At 40.8% G+C, this 11,445-nt stretch overlaps 1 protein-coding gene across 3 annotated transcripts in view; it reads left to right on the top strand.

Moving 5' to 3' along the window:
- Positions 1-1,757: 1,757 nt before the first annotated feature.
- Positions 1,758-11,445, top strand: part of fstl4 (follistatin-like 4) — a 223,648-nt gene continuing 213,960 nt past the window's right edge. For 2 of the 3 annotated variants that reach the window (XM_044223041.1, XM_044223042.1), the window contains exon 1: positions 1,758-2,071. The gene's annotated coding sequence lies outside the window, so the exon portion shown is untranslated. The remainder of the gene's footprint in view (positions 2,072-11,445) is intronic. The other variant, XM_044223040.1, reaches the window with a different exon arrangement.

Here is an 11,445-nt window from a genome sequence, read left to right as displayed (position 1 = left end):
ACAGCTACCTCTTCTTCCCTCTATCGAAAAATGAAGCGATGTTTTATTTATTAAACGTGACATTAAAAGAAAAATACATTACTGTGTTTACCATGTAACCAGATTCATATGTATTTAAACTGGTTCATATAAAAGATGCATGACCATTAAACAAAGGTAAAAGATAGTCTTGTAACTACAGATTGTGCAGCATCGTGCTACAAGGCCGTTTTCCGTCTTATCAGACATCGCCTGTTACAGCAGGTTGTGCTGCTACAGACATTATCTGATAGAGTGGAATGTAGTAAATGTCCTGGTGTAGCCTATGTTCTTTCTTTCTGTTCATCAGCATACAGCATTGTAAGGAATCAAGTATTGCAACTTCATGACTAAAGTTCATGTCTTTACTTTTCTATTCTTGCTCCTTACCCCCCCTCCTTTTCGTTTCTTTTTATTTTCGTCTTCCTATTTTTTTCCAACCGTCTACTTTTTCCATTGTCTTGATAAATCTTACATCGAGCATAAATGTTTTAGTGCCACATGCAATTTTGATGGGGACGCCACTATTCTTGTGTCTTTTTAGGATACAGTATGTAGGCCTAATTGTGCCATGCGCAGTTATCCCTCTTCCCACTTCAATACAAAGGGGTAAAGACAAGGAGAGAGAGAGAGAGAGAGAGAGAGAGAATATGTGTGATGCCCATCCCTGGTTAGGTGACATTGGAGTCACTGTGATATATGTATACTTCCTGTAACTGCAATAGAATTGTACTGTACTACACTGTTGTACTGCATGTTTGTGCATGTGCATGTATGTTTAAACGTTTGAACACAACCTCAATATGATCCGCTGTAAACTTGCTCATCTGTGAAAGTGATTCGGACATTCGGGCATTAGCCATGCAGTTTTCTGCCTCTGCGAACATCATTACTGCCTTGTTGATTAAAGTGTTTGTCATATAGTCGACAGTCACTGCACAAGGCAGCCCTACAGGGTCTGAGTGGAAACAATCCTTGAAAACAAAATAAAATATGCATATGAGACTTCTGAAAAACATATGACTGTTTGACGTTCTAGTTGGATGAACCCAGAAAACTGCAACATCCAAATCATCTGTCACCATGTTCTCCTCTTTGATTCTTACCTCGAGTTTCATCATTTGAATACACAGCACGCTGTAAAATGTGAACATTACAAGTAAGAAAATGATATTTAATATAATACAGTTTGTAGTACTTAAAATCATTTTTCAACTGCTGAGTTGTGACAAATAATTGTTTTTATTTTTAAACAAGTGTCAGTATCTAACAGTCACTTATTTAGTGGATCAATGCACTATGAATGATAAAACTGGTTGCATATACACTTAGAGAAGATAAAGATTGCTTGGCTTTTTTTTTGTATTTGTATGCAGACAGTTTTAGGGTTTAGGGAATATGAATGTTGTCTAACATTCATATTCCCTAAAACCTAAAACTGTCTCAACTATATGCATTACTTTAACCCAAACCTAAATGTATTCCCTAATACAAATTTCAGACAAATCCTATTCAAGTAAGAAAATACAGTAAAACATCTGCAGACAATGTTCAGATTTTTGATTCTCCACTATTTTATGTGGGGGCATCTGGTCCTCACTAATGTCTAAGCACACACACACACAGACACACACACACACACACACACTTACAAACGCACACACATGCACGCATGCACACACAGGTGTCGCTTTCCAGTACGATGAATCTGCAGATGCAGCCTCACCGCATTTGGCGTGCAGCGGCTGACGTCAGGAGGAGAGCGGAGTGAGAGGAGTTGAAATAGGGCAGAGCAGGAGCGTAGCGCTGAGAGGAAACCAGCCGGAGGAGACGAACGATGGCAAGCCACTGCTGAGAGTTGGGACGCGCTACCCGTCGCTACTAACGCAGCTGCTACTGATACACCAGCCCGTAATTAATCTGAACCCTTTAAACCTGCCGAGCGGGAGGAGAGGAGTGGAACTAAAAAAGCGCAGTTTGGACGCGTCGCCGCGAGGAAATCTGTGGCATATTTGCTCGAATTCCCTTTCTTTCTTGCCTCGGAATAGCACAGGTAAGCTGGAAGCTGTATTTACTAATGCGGGATAAAGGCTCCAAGGTTGCTTAAATGCGTATTTATTTATTTTTTTTCACAAGTTTGGTTGTTTTGTGTGCGTGACGCTGCTTTATCCGTCACTATTTGCATTAGGAGTGTGAGTGAATGGAAAGTGTTAAGAGGATGACAGTAGCGTGCTTTAATTTTGAATGAGTTTGTGAGTAGCTGAGGAGAAATGCATCAATAATAGAGAAAGGGCTCCAGAATTTACGGCCAGAAAGATATGTGTCAGGTGCTGCCTTATAGCGCAGGGCGATGTCAATGACAATCTGTGACAGTGTTTAACTACACTGCCTGGTATGTCGCTTATTGTCTGGCGCAACACGGGATGCGATTAATCATTCAATATGACCAGATGCCAGCTTTGGTAACCTCATATAACAGTGCAGACGCTCTACCTGCTCGAAAACAACACAGCAGTGTTTGATAAATGGCTTCAGTAGGACTCCTCTGCCCGGATGCGCCAGCGTTGCTCAAGCAGCAGAGGGACTGAAATGATAACATAGTGAGACACGCACATCCCTCGCTGGGCTCTCTGGCATGGAATCCCGGTCCCAACACCCCCCGCCCCTCCTCACCTGATCCTCATGCTGTCAGCCAATTTCCTTAGCAGGACTCTGCCAAGACTTCATCTTTTAACGACCAGTGTCTTAAAAAGCACATACACTCCTTATCTACTCAGCAGCATGCAAAAACTCTCAAGAATTGGGGGGGTCCTAAATAAGACGAGATTTTCTTGTCTGATTGTGTTAAATGAGCTGCTTCAGCGCGCTCTCATGGGAAAATCCTATCAGTGTCACCAGAGCGCTGGCACAGCGGCAGCAAAGCCTCCGTGACGGCCAGCGGAGTGGGAAATGAGGATTGGTCGGCGCGCACGCTGCCGTGATATAGCGCATATATTGCAGCGGAGCTCTCCATGGTGCTGGAGACGCTCCAGCCTCTTGCTCCCCTACTCCACTCATTGCCTTCCCCTTGCGCTCCAGCCTCTTTCTGGGTTTGTTGGACTTCCTCTCATCCTGGAACCAGATATGGAGCCAACATCTAGCAACAGAATTATGACCATTCATCAATGTGATAGTTGTGAAAAACTGATTGTAAATACCAGCCCTCCAGCTTTATGTGGGCCAATAGCCACTCCAACTCTCATCTCAGGCACATAGTCTCACACATACATACAGCAGGCAGACATGCAAGCACATGCAGAGAGCTGGATCCATATTTTGCCCTGGCTCCTGAATGAGAATATTAATGGCTGTGGTTCTCAGCTGAATCTGTGTGCACTGGGGGCTCTGGTAATTTACAGTAACATACAACCTTTAGACATCAGCCTAGTCATTCTTTGCAGGGGGAAAATAAACAAGCAAGCATGTAGACAACAAAAGTGGAAATTTGTGTTCATGGATTCATTTGTCTTGGCTTCAACAGTTGCAATTATTGAGTTTTTCATAACTGATTCAGTAAAGCTGTGAAAGAAAAGAATACCATTTAAAAAGGTGAGAGAATGCCACGCCAAATCACCACTGAGTTTACTTGACTACAGTTTAAATATGCTTAAACCAAGGATCACTGAAATCACAGATAAAGTCAGTTTTTAGGATTTTCTAAACCCTGAACCCTGTCAGAGCAGTTCTGCAGCCCACCCTGGGGTCACAGTCAATGGGCTGAGAAATAATGATGTAGCCCAGAATAGTGTCTCAGTCGGGCTTATTGCAGTTTGCAATCTGGTGTGTAACTTATTAGCTGTCTCACAGAGAGCCATTACAATGCAGTGTCCAGCAGATTATAGCTGCTTGTTGTGCTTCAGAGTCTAAAAGTGGGATGACTCACACACTTACAGATTGACACTGAAGACACACTAGCATATAGCAACATTGGTGTATGCACACATTAGCACACAAAACAATCTTCACTGTAACATTCCAGTCATTAGAGTTGAATAAGGCTTCTGGAGCACTCTCCCCCCCGCTAAGCACTTAAACCCTGCAAAAGCCAGAACCAGCTTGAAGCAGCATATGTGCATAAATGCATGTGTGCAGTATGTCATGCAGGTTAGTTGGATAAAGCAGAAATTTCAAGGATGGCAATAAAAGTCTAATCTTCTCTTGAGTAACCAGGCTGAAGAAGAGTTTTCACACGCTTCCACAGCTCTTGCATGATATTCTTATTCTTAGCGTAGCAGTCTATTCAAGCACGTCTCCAGACTGGATTTAAATATATCAATATACCGGTAAGCATTTTTTTGACTTTTTGAGTGACGCTGGCAAAATATAAGCTGTAGTCAGCCTTCCCTCTCCAATAAACTGTTAAACAGTGTCAGTACTGCTGTTGTTTTGTAGCTGTTAAGTTCACAAGAGATGATTTGATTTAGAGTTTCTAGTAGTTCTTGTTAGAGTTGCTTGCAGTGTTGATGCTTGATCATGGACAGATACAGTTTGTACATTAAGTAACCAAAGAGTGCTGAAAAGTTTAGATAACATATACATACAAAGTAACTGTATTGAAATCAATTTAATAATATGATGAATGTGATACTTTATTGATCCTTGTAGAGAAATTCTCTTTGTCCAGCTTCTGAAAGGTCAGAGGTCAGACTCAGCGACAGGACAGCAGGTTGGAGTTTAGTGTCTTGCTCCAGGACATTTCAGCTGAGTGAGTGCTTTCTGACATGAGAGGCTTCAAACAGGTCGTTTTGGTAAAAGCGCAGTCTCGCTTACCACTTGACTTCCCAGCTGCTCACAGATGCTAAACACTAAAAAAGAGGGAGTGCTGGAGATAGATGCAGAAGAAGATTCACTGCCTACTTTCCTTCTTCAATACAAAACAAGAGCATGCAACACATACTGTATATATGTAGCTATCAGAAATATCCCACATGCTACTGTTTTCTTGCCGCACTACTGCTGCAGTGTTGGCCAAAATGAAAAGGTCTATTTTAAAGTTGTTTTGTATTTTCAAAGATTGTTCTAAAGTTTGCAAACAAAGGTCCAGTAGGTAGATGAAAGATTAAAGTTGTGATTTACAATATGTGGCTGGGAAAATAGTTCTTTGTGCCAATTTCAAGGGAATCTTCTTGTGTTCTGCACACAGAGGCCAAATGTCAAACCAAAAAGTGCTTGTTACTGAAAATATTTTATGCTAGAAAGGATAGAACAATGTTTATTTAAAACACCCAGAACACAGAAATTATTATTACTGTGGTAGATATTTGAAGTTTCAGGTGGCATATACTCATGCAAATAGTCAATCGTTTGTGCAACAGTGGTTCTTTTTTTTCTCCTATACACAGAGTAGACATGACCCAGTCCTTAGTTATAAATTTTAAGTAGGCGCTGCAGGCTCTAAACAATCCACACAAGAGTCCTGGATGACAATTCCATATAGTGTTTAATTAGAATAAATTTAATTTTTCATATCAATTATAATGCCCCACTCGTGAACAGTTTAAATCCTTGGCATCATCGCCTGAACCCCATGCAGAGCTTGTCTAATCAGGAGCAGGATTTATTTCCACACAACAAAGCTATCCCCTCGGGTAAACCAAACCCACTTCCTTCCGTTGTTTTTTTTTTTGTTGTTGTTTTTTTTACGCTCGGTGACTTTGAATTGTTTGGCTTTGCAAATTTTCCAAAGAGATATAATGAGCTGTACTCCAAAACAAATGTAAAAATGCATTACAGATGGTGAGTCACGCTCTTATAGGCTGGCTCTTTCGCCATACACTCACATTCTGATGGGGCTGACGAGATTAGTTTTAAATTGAACGGATGAAACTCTTTCTCATGGATTTAGCAGGGGTACGCATACACTCACACACACTAATACCCAGAGAAATATAACATGATTAACGTGAGGCCTATGACAATGGGAGGCACTTAATATGAATGACACTGAAACTGAGGACAACCAGTAACTTGCACCATTAGATTCTGTATCCTTTTTATTCCAGAGACACATTACTGTGCCTGTCGGCTCATCTGATAAGTCCTCTGTACTCCCTGTAGAGTGCAGGGCCAAAAAATGTGGGTAACACGGTTCACTTGAAATTCCGATCACTAATGTTGAACTTCTAGAAATGACCTTTACTGCTGCATCCCATATGAACACAGCAGCTGAGCTCAGAGCATCAGTAGCGCAGCTCTGAGCAAATAGTGCTCACTGCCTCCTCTGCCTGAATGAAGGAAAGTGACGAAAGAGTCAGCAGAGAGGGAGAAATGCATGGAGGGGTTACGGAAAGGTCACCTGGCTGATCTGTTTTCTGCAGTGAATTTAGTCAGCCATCTGCCTGTCCCTTTTATGCAGTCATTCCTTACTCCACTGCTTAAAACTGCCGAATGGTGGTTCTTTTGCTTGGAGTTGTTTTGTCATATCACATTTGGAAAGGTGTTGCCTGTACAGCTGGGAAAAAATGCATTTTCACCTGGACCTCATTTTATTTTACATACTAATACTTTCAAACCGATTTTTATACTTTGGAGGAGATAATACTTGTGGAGATAATTTGTGGGGTTTTGGAGGATAATATTTACTTAATACAGCTGGAGTTTTCTTTTAGCCAGCATCCAGTGAATATTTAGGGCAAAGGACAAAGGAAACAATGCATTTGAATGAATTGGTCTATTGAGGTATACTGATGTTTCAGAATGTGATATTAGAGAGGGATCCTTTGCCTCTTTACATGCATTGATTTCTGGCCGCTGCAGCCTTGAACGATGCTTCGAACAACAACACACGACTATTTATGGGTTCTAGTGGTTCTTCAGTCAGTGATGATTATATATACAAACCACATTTTCCTCCACAAAGTGCCTCTGAAGAGCCATTTATGCCATTTATTTTGAAGGTGTTTTTCTTGACCAATGCAGACCTCTTTTATGTTGTTTGCTAACGCTTTGCCACTGCTCTGTAATTAGTAAACACAGTCCTGTTAGCCAGGCAGACCACCTTGTTGTGGCACTGCAGATCCTCCTGACATCTTTTTCGCTCTTCCAGCCATGTCACACAGCCTGCGGGGGATTTCTTGATTTAACAAGTCGGGTTTCTGCTTGTGTGTCTTTCAGCCACACCTGACAAGCAGGATGTGGGCTTTAACACCCAAGGGCTGCCGATCTGGTCACGGAAACTTGTCAGAGAAAAAGCCAAAAGTCAATATCAGTGTTGAGTAAGAAAGATAAAGAGGGAGAGGAAGAGAATAGAGTATGACACAGAAAGAAGGAGCCTCATATTCTTTCTCTCTCCAGTCTCGAGATGGGGTCTTATTACTACCTAACATGCTGAAGCTCTGTCTCTTCTATAGTGACAGAAAGAGGCAAAGAGTGAGTCAGACAATAATTAATTCTGCGGTAATGCAAAAGAAGCCAAGCTGATAAGGATCTCTGGTTTTGCTAAAGCATCACAACCTGCATTGTGTTCCTTCCAAGGTCCATGTGCCTTTTCTCGGAGGACAACGCATTCTTTTTCTCTGTAAGAGTACATTTTACCACAATCTGAAAAGGCACATGAGCAGTTGATTCTCTGCAAAATTAATACATTAACTTCTCTATCACTGCTGCCATGTTTTTTGTCACGTTTTAATTGCTTTAATGACTTTCTCACCCTTTTCTCAATTTTTATGATTTGTTTTTCTTTTCACTCAATTCCATGCATACTGTTTAAATTAAAGGACCATGTCATGCATGTTTTAGCCCAGTTTCTACAAATCAGAAATACTCACAACCATTTTACAAATCACATTACTTGTTAGATGTATTTTTTACTGCCATTCCAGGCAGCCATTGGTTTCCATTCATTTCAGTACGGTACAAAAACTAACTAAAATCAGACTCTTGAAACTTTCTTAAATGTAACTTTGGTGATATTCAATATTTTTCTTATTGTCAACAAATCCCATGAAAAGACCAAAACCAACAATGAATTGATCTACTAAAAAGTATTGTCTGTAAATCCAAAACCTGATATAGCCATAGAGCTCCATTGTTTTTCAAAACATATTAAAAACACATCAATGAGCCACACTGTTGCACTGAGGGACATGTTCTTTAATTACCATGAACACACACTGTAGTTTATTTTGAGTCACTCCCACATACACCGTCCTGCTGCTGAAATACTCACAAGAGCACAAAATCAGTGTGATAGAGGTCAGAAGGTATTGAGAGATGAACTAATGCTTTGTTGATCTTTTCATGGAATTTATTGACAATAACAAAGAAAATATTGCCAGCCTTATCCTTTAACTTTGTGTAAACAGTCACATTGGACAAATTTTTAGAGCCTGTCCACTGATTTTCATGTCAGTAATAAATGGAAAACAATGGCTGCATGGAACAATGGGGAAAAGGCTGTACAGTATGTTCTTGAAAATGTTTGACAGAACTGTAAAATAGACATGATTCATAGGTAATGCTGCATTCATTCATGTTTTGGCCACTTTGGGCAGCAGAAGAAGTTGAAAACACATCATAATATATTATCATTTAATTAAGTTTAATTAAAATTTGGAGTTGTATTTCTGGCAACCTGATTAATGAATCCAGTATTATTTCCTGTTGGCTCTTTTTCTGTCACCAACTCCAGAGAAAAATATCTGGGTCTTCATTTGCTAAATGCTCCACTGTGTCCACCAGCTAGCTTTGTCTGTCTTAGTTTTTTTGCTGAAAATAGCTGCCTATTTCAGAAAAAGAGGATGAGATCCAAACTCAGCAAAGTTTTGGGCTATAAAACCAAAACTATGAGCTGAAAATCTCTAAAAGGACTCTGTAAAAATGACACCATTGAAAATTGACACCATTCATATTACAGTCATTTGATCCATTGTTAATATGAAAATATTGATTAGTGCAGTGGTAAGGAGCTGAAATGTGCCAAAACACTGACGCAGTTCTTTCAGAATCAGATTAGATACTTAAAGGGAATGCCATTTTTGATAGTTGTTTCATGTGTGTTGTCGTTGGAGGTAGCTGTAAGATCAACAAAGTGGGTTTGTAACAGAGCCACTGGTTTGAACCTGTGGGCCATTTTCCAGGAAGTGAGATTACCATACCAGACTGAAAGGCTAGAAATATATGGATATTCCATTTAATAATTAGTTATAATATAAAGATTCTGGACCCAAAAGTATGACTCAAAAACAGAGTTATAATGGTTAGTCTTTGGTTTATTGCATGAACAAGTTGAAAGAGTAACCAGGTGTGTGAAGAGAAGCTCCGTAAAGTGAGGATGATTCCAAGGCTGAGGCAGACAGTCCGTGAGCACAGGTAGACTGGGCAAGGATGGCTGGCTTGAGTGTAGCTGGTGAGATCAGGCAGGCGGAGTGAGGACAGCAGGTTGAAGTGGAGCAGAGATGAACCCATGATGAGAATCTTTTCAAGAGTCGGTGAGTAGATCGGAGGCAGGTGTCGGTTTGAGGAGTGAACCTGAACACAAGCAGTCAAGAGGATTAGTCAAGGACTCAGGAATCATGCAGGAAAACTTTTTAGTCTACAAGCTCATCAGCCAAGCTGTTTTACGACTAGTGTAAACAGACAATCTGGGAAAGACTGGTGAGAAGAGCCGGGTAGATATACTGCATGGTCTTGATAGGAGGATGGAGAACAGGTGAGTAGCAGCAGATGAGTAGCAGGTGTGTCTGTGTCTGATTCTGAGTGGAGGTTCACCAGAGGCCGTGCCCCGCCAGCACACATACACACACACACACACAGACAAACACAGGAGGGGAACCAACAGGGAACAAACAGACAACAGAGACACACACTGTACCATGACAATTTCTTGTTCCAACTGCTAACAGTCATCATCGATTAGCTTGTTTCTTTCTTAATTAGTTCCAACTTTTTGGAGTAAAATCTGTGAGCTGTCTGGATCATGGGCTGATAAGGCCTGTCCGCTTTTAACTGGTATGGCTGTCACCCCCCTGTCTCCTTTCCAAGGGGCAGTGCTTATGATCCTTTTACATTACGCTGAATGACAGTTCATAACCTCATCTTTCTGGGCTACTGTGCTGTATAAATCCTCTTTGGGAAACACGACTCCAGAGCATCCTGAGATTTATCACATTTCATGTCATAAAAAAAAAATAAAAGCAGAAAAACCTGAAAGGATTTGTATCCTGTTCACCTGGAGTGTCTGGAAGATAACTAGGGTTAGAGCCCGTGATCCTGATGCATGGCTGACAGACAGATTGACATCCCTGGTCTCTTCAGTATCTTTCCCAACCACACAGGAACAAGAATGAAATATAAACGAGTCGCTGCCACAACCAAGCGTCATGAAAACATTTTGGGCAAAGGCGATTCCCCCCTTGGTGGCTCTATTTCATGCTACATAGACATCTGTCTGAGGAAGGGGCTGTTTGAAACCTGAGTGGAGGCAGATAGGCCGACAGACGCAGGATGATAGCACAGATTTTACTGAAGAGGAGAATGAGTTTTAGATAGTACTCAGTAACAGCCTGTAGAGAGGTTTGTTCCAAAATGGGGCATGCACCATTTGGGGAAAAAAGTGACACCTACTTTTACAAAATGAGTGACAGCAGAAAATCTTTACTTTCTACTTTTAAAGGATAGCAGGTTATTCAAGCTGACAAAATGTGCAACTCTTTCAAAAACAGCACTCTAACTGAGGAATATTTTCTAAAATGTAAAAAAACAGAGATTATTAAAATTAAATCTGTATGCACCATGACAGCAAAAGTAGCTCAAAGATTTTACTTTAGGGTAGTGAACTACAAACCTTACAGTTTCAGTATGTGGTGTTCAGTGTCTTCACAGATGTTATTTTTTCTGTCCCTCCTGCCCTCCTTTGTAATCTTTTTAAATACTCAGCAACTTGCAGGCGAGGAATCCTGCTGAGTGGGGACTGATTGTCGAACTGGAACTGCATGTGTCATTTGTAACAGTGACAGCAAACCTACCTGGAGTGCAGAGCTGGGAGAAAGAGCAGGAAGGAGAGCTCAGTCTGATCACTTTTTTCAATTTGTCTCAGAGCTCATCTAGAGGCCTTCCCTTGCTGCCATTACAGAGAGAGACAGATAGGCTCTAGGTCTGCATGCAGTGTTTATTTACATGCCAGTTTTTAGTTGCAGACTTTGTCTCTTGAAAAAAAACATCCTTTTAGTCTGGCTAGTTTAGTCCAATTTTAGCTGGGTCATATCATTCATTGTGAATTATACTGTACTCATTTAAATCATGGTTTTGTTTTACAACTTTGTCCTTGGAATATCATAGATTAAGGGTCACCAACCCTGATGATCACAATCAACATGTTCCAAATGTCTTTGCAAACAAGGTTAGAACAACTGCTATTGTTCACTATAAGAAGTCCTCCAAATTAAAAGA

Source organism: Siniperca chuatsi, linkage group LG14, assembly GCF_020085105.1.
Source record: "Siniperca chuatsi isolate FFG_IHB_CAS linkage group LG14, ASM2008510v1, whole genome shotgun sequence".
In the NCBI taxonomy this organism is placed as follows: Eukaryota; Metazoa; Chordata; class Actinopteri; order Centrarchiformes; family Sinipercidae; genus Siniperca; species Siniperca chuatsi.
Note: the sequence above shows the minus strand (reverse complement) of the source record. Positions and strands in the feature narration are given on the sequence as shown.